Source organism: Octopus sinensis, linkage group LG15 (assembly GCF_006345805.1).
Source record: "Octopus sinensis linkage group LG15, ASM634580v1, whole genome shotgun sequence".
Classification (NCBI taxonomy): domain Eukaryota; kingdom Metazoa; phylum Mollusca; class Cephalopoda; order Octopoda; family Octopodidae; genus Octopus; species Octopus sinensis.
In genome coordinates, this window is record NC_043011.1 from 59,640,178 (window position 1) to 59,645,995 (window position 5,818).

Genomic DNA, 5,818 nt, shown 5'->3' on the forward strand with positions numbered 1-5,818 from the left:
CTTTACTACCCACAAGGGGCTAAACGCAGAGGGGACAAACAAGGACAGACAAACGGATTAAGTCGATTACATCGAACCAGTGCGAAACTGGTACTTTATTTATCGACCCCGAGAGGATGAAAGGCAAAGTCGACCTCGGCGGAATTCGAACTCAGAACGTAACGACAGACGAAACAGGCTATGCATTTCGCCCGGCGCGCTAACGTTTCTGCCAGCTCGCCGCCTCTCTAGTGTCAGCAGAAGTTCGCCATTGCCTTCTGCCGGAGCCGCGTGGAGCTTAGGTGTTTCGCTCATAAACACACACATCGCCCGGTTTGAGATTTGAACCCTCAATCCCTCCACCGCAAGTCCGCTGCTCTAACCACTAGGCCATGTGCCTCCACCAGATATAAGATATATTCACTCGAAATTTCATTATTCTTAACAGCAGAAAATAGTTTTCCATAACAATTTAACTTTTGTTGAGGAATATCATATTTGAAACTCTTTTTTGTCGAAATATATCAAGTTTACAGATTTGCAGAAAACACCAAATATTTAACCTCATTACTGGAATAACCGTAAAATCTTATTTTTCAGCTGAAGGGTTAATTTACAGGTATGATAGGCGGCGAGCTGGCAGAAACGTTAGCACGCCGGGCGAAATGCGTAGCCGTATTTTGTCTGTCGTTACGTTCTGAGTTCAAATTCCGCCGAGGTCGACTTTGCCTTTCATCCTTTCGGGGTCGATAAATTAAGTACCAGTTACGTACTGGGGTCGATGTAATCGACCTAATACCTATGTCTGTCCTTGTTTGTCCCCTCTGTCTTTAGCCCCTTGTGGGTAATAAAGAAATAGGTATGATAGGCAACGCAAATATACTCCCCTTCAGACACACATCGAGAGGAGACTTCATCACCCTCTTCTCTCCCTTTTTCTACATTTTGTAGTCAATTATTGTCTGTCATTTTAATCGAGTGTCTTCTTTCACAAACATGTATAGCTCTGTGTCGATGTTAGAAGGATATGTAAACACCTGAAGGTAAGAGTCTTGGATTAAGGTTCGGTTTCCATTAAATCCAGTTTGTTTGTTTTTTTTTGTGGTGGTGGTGGTAGTGGTGGTTGGTTCTTTTCCAGTAGTTGGCAAAATAAGAACACTCACCGTTTCTTATACTTCTCTTAAAATATACAGCCCACTTTCTATTCGAAAAAAAAAAGTATTTAGTTTAAAGGACGGGGAACAGTAGAATAAGTTGGTTAGCATGTTTTATGGTATTAAGCTACATCCCGTTTATGTTGAGTTCAAATCCCAACAGAGATACATGTGCTATTCGTTTCTTTGAAGTCAGTAAAATAAATTCTGACATATTCTTTTCTACTCAAGGCCCAAGGCTCGAAATTTTGGGGTGGGGGCCAGTTGATTAGATCGACCCCAGTACACAACTGAGGCTTAATTCATCGACCCCGAAAGGATGAAAGGCAAAGTCGACCTCGGAAGAATTTGAACTCAGAACGTAGCGGTAGAAAAAATACCTATTTCTTTGCTACCCACATGGGGCTAAACACAGAGGAGACAAGCAAGGACAAACAGACGGATTAAGTCGATTACATCGACCCCAGTGCGTAACTGGTACTTTAATTATCGACCCCGAAAGGATGAAAGGCAAAGTCGACCTCGGCGGAATTTGAACTCAGAACGTAAAGATAAACGAAATACCGCTAAGTATTTCGCCCGGCGTGCTAACGTTTCTGCCAGCTCGTCGCCTTTAAATTCTGGCATATTCCTCCCTCAGAGATCGATAAAATATCAAGAAAAGAAGTACTGCCAAGTTCTAACCAACAAAAGACCAAGAAAGGGCCGACCAAGTGGCAGCCATGTATCAGCTTAAGTAGCCACCAAATACCAGTTAACTACTGGGGTCGATTTAATCGACCATACACTAACACCCACACACTCACCCACCTATAATGTTCATGTGTAACCCCCTGAAAACGCTAAAAACTATTATTAATCGATTTTTAAAAAAAGCGATGACAAGGTAGAATCGTTAGCGCGTCGGACAAAATGCTGAACGGTCTTTCTTCCAGATCACAAAGTTCTGAGTTCAAATGCAAACGAGGCTTTGTAACACCTTTTAAAATACGTAGTTATATATATGAAAGGGCTCTGGTGGCAAAATGGCTTGCGATACCCTTTCTGGAGTTTTACATCCCTCGGTCAAATGCAAAACAAAGTTCACCTTTGCTTTTCACCCTTTCAGGGTTTATGAATTTAGTAGGAGTAGAGTACGAGGATCGATGTAATCAAACTCACCTTTTTCCCTAAATTGTTGACCTTGTGTGAACCAGAATTTGAAATCTTTATTTCTTCTTTCAGTTCGTTGGTTGCATTTCTTTGTTACAGTTTCATCCTCGGGAATCAGGAGAGACGAAGCTGCAAACCAACAAATAAAAACATTTACAATGATTTGATCTAACGACAGGGCCTCTACGTGCGCACTAGAAAAGAAAAACAACTTACTAAAAACAGCAGCTAAATTTCCGTCAGATCCCTATTCATCGTCTCAATGAAAGACACTACATAATGGTTACCTTCATTTTCCTTAGAAGTTAGGATTATCGTGGCTAAAATGCCACGAGTTTTCTCAACGTTGATTTGAGGATAAGGGTTTCGAATTTTGGCACAGTGGCCAACAACATTTGAGGGAGGGTGAAAGTCAATTACATCGACCCTGGGGTCCAACAGGAACTTTATTGTAGTGACCTTGAAAGGATGAAAGGCACACTAGACTTCGGTGGAATTTGAACTCTATGTGAAGATGACATGCAACAAAACATTTCGTCCGACGTGCTGATGACTTTGGCCCACGCCACAATCTTGGGGTTATATAATGCTCCCTTCTATGAATGACACAAGACTTGAAAATCGGGGAATGGGGCGAGGATTGGATTATATCACCTCCAGTACTCAACTGGTATTTATTTCATTGACCATTAAAAGAATGAAAGGCAAAGTCAGCCTCGGCGAATTTGAACACAGAACTTAAAGACAACGAAAAAATGCCGCTAAGTACTTTATCCGGCGTGCTAACGATTCTGCCAGCTCACCCCTTTTTGTGGGGTAAAATAATAACAACACAAACATGGACGAAAAAAACTAACAAAACAGTTAACGAAATACAACATACGAAGAACCACGCAACTTTCAGTCAATATTTATAATTTACACCTGATGCTTTACTGCATTTGCATAAAACTAATAAAAACGAGTGGCATATCTGTGCTTAAAATCATAAAAGGGCATCTTTAATTTCACGAATTCATTGATATACAACTCATATTACATTAGTGTTGGTTCCTAAGGCAAAATCTTAAAACATTGAATGTTCAGGAGAGCAAATTTTTCACAGAAGGAAACTTTCACTCAAATCCTTGTTCTTTTCTTTCTTCACGTGATAATAACTACTTCGGAAGGTCGCCGATCAACTATTACACCCGTTTCGCTAGTATAATCGTTTAATTCTAAATCCTTTTGGAAATAGAATTTGGCCGTCAATAATAGGAAACTACCTGGTTCTTATTTTCTTTTTTTATGAGTATTTTTAAAAAATTTTCATTAAAGTTTGATTTTAAAATTTTAGTTAAGTAAGGGCGAAGATTTCGCCAGTCTTGGTTTAAACCAATGGTTCTCAGCTGAGGTTCACATGACCTTGGATGGGGTGGTGATCCATGTAAGATTTTACTGTTAAAGTTTATGCGCAATAAATTAGTTTTCTTTCTCTAATAATGCACAAAATATTTTAACAATTTTTTTATACAATTGCTAATAATATTTAATTATAAAAATATAATCAGACTTTTTAAAGCACTGAATGGGTTATTTTAAATGCTGAATGCCAGTACAATAAAATAGGAATCAAAGGGGTTCATACGAAAAAACTGGCTAAGAAGGACTGATTTAAACAATGCCTGTCGGCATTGCTGATATGGTCAATCCTTTGTGTATAGCCAGCAACTTTTCTTCATATAGAAATTACGATTGGAATTGTTATTTTTACCTGACCGAGATTTTGTTCTTTGAAAGCCATATTCTTGGCTATTCTTAATGATACAACATCATTGAGATATTCAGTTCTGAGTAAAGTATCCTACCTGTGGGTAAGAACCTCTTGATTGTAATATAGCTGTAAGGATAGGAATCCGCTTGATGATATCACGTAGGTTCTAGGTTCATTTCCACTATGCGACATATAAGCAATTATCTTCTTCGCTGGCTTCGAGTTTACTAATGCCTTGAGAGCAGAATTTAGTGGACAGAAGTCTGTCGAGTGTGTGCATGCGTGTGTCTCTGTGTGTCTGTGTGTGTGTGTGTGTGCGTGCGTGCGCATGCGTGTGAGTGCTTTTTAGAATGAATGTATTTTCTTGCTTACATCATGTTTATATCGTACTCGTTTCTATACCGTGAATTAGACGTCCATCAAATAGGAACCGACAGAATCAGTACGAAATTTAAAATAAGTTGGAGTTGAATTGGTTGGATATCGTCGACTAAAGTTCTCGAGGCCAGTGCTCCAGCAAGGCCACAGTTCAATAATTGAAACCCGTAAACGAATAACAATAATGACGTCTGGCCGACTTCATTTGTTCTCTAACATATTAATGAAGCATACATAAATACGAGCAATGTATGACACTGCACGCGGGTACACACACAAACACATGCATGTGTGTGTGTGTATGTGTGCATGTGTGCGCGCGTGCCTGTCTATGTATGCATATGTATATTTTTATTTATGTATATATATATAAATATATGTATATTTGTATGCTTGCATACCAACAGACCAGGGATTTGGTTTTTTTTTTTCTCAAATCTAAGACAATGTTTTTTTTTTCAATAATTTAAGAATTTGTCTTTCGCTGTCTTTTATATACTAATTTTTGTCATTATTGTTTCTCTGACTATTCATAATTATTTCACTTCTTTTTTTTTTTTGCATTATGTAAATTACTCTATCTCATAAATGTCCCCTATTGTTTGAGTATATGTGGAAGACTTATGACCTGTCACAATCATTCTAGCACAAAGCTGTGCTGATGACATTTACTGAGGCAGAAACACATGTGTACAGCAGTTTCCTTGTCACCAGAAAAAAGGAAATCAGACTCTGTTACTTAATGACATATCAATTTATGAAATTTTTTGGTCCTGAAATTATGTGCTCCTGTCATTCGGAATGGGTCACAATTGTTACAAACCGTTCTTTTCATTTTCTTGGAGCAAAACTTAATTCAATAAAGTAAGAATGTTTCTTGTATGGTGTTTGATATACCTTTATTTGTCTTTGTTATCCAAATTCATATTCATATCCCTGGTGCAATGAGTCATTTCACTTAGTTCATATATATATATATATATATATATATATATATATATATATATATATATATATATATATATATGTATATAGGAGGGGAAACATTTTAAGGCAGAATGCTAATTGACAGTAAATTTTAATAAAAATGGGTGTATAAAAAATTAAAAAAGAAAAAATGATAAATCAAACTGGTTTTCATTGCAAAGCAAATTTTCAAGATTTGGAAGGGGAAAATTTTTTCCTTTAATTGAGGAAGGGGAAAAAGGGGAAATTTTTTTCCCTTCCAAATCTTGAAAATTTGCCTTGCAATGAACACCGATTTGATTTATTATTTTTTCTATTTTAATTTTTCATACACCCATTTTTATTAAAATTTACTTTCAATTTAGCATTCTGCCTCATAATTTTTCCTCTCCTATCATTTCTCCACGTGCGGTTAACACAACCCCACTATTTTTCT

At 37.5% G+C, this 5,818-nt stretch overlaps 1 long non-coding RNA gene across 1 annotated transcript; it reads left to right on the top strand.

Annotated features, from left to right (window-relative positions):
• Window positions 1-277: 277 nt before the first annotated feature.
• On the top strand, window positions 278-970 carry LOC118766379. The gene is made up of 2 exons (XR_005002314.1): window positions 278-598; window positions 839-970. It is a non-coding gene; the product is annotated as an uncharacterized LOC118766379 (long non-coding RNA).
• The last annotated feature ends 4,848 nt before the right edge of the window (window positions 971-5,818 follow it).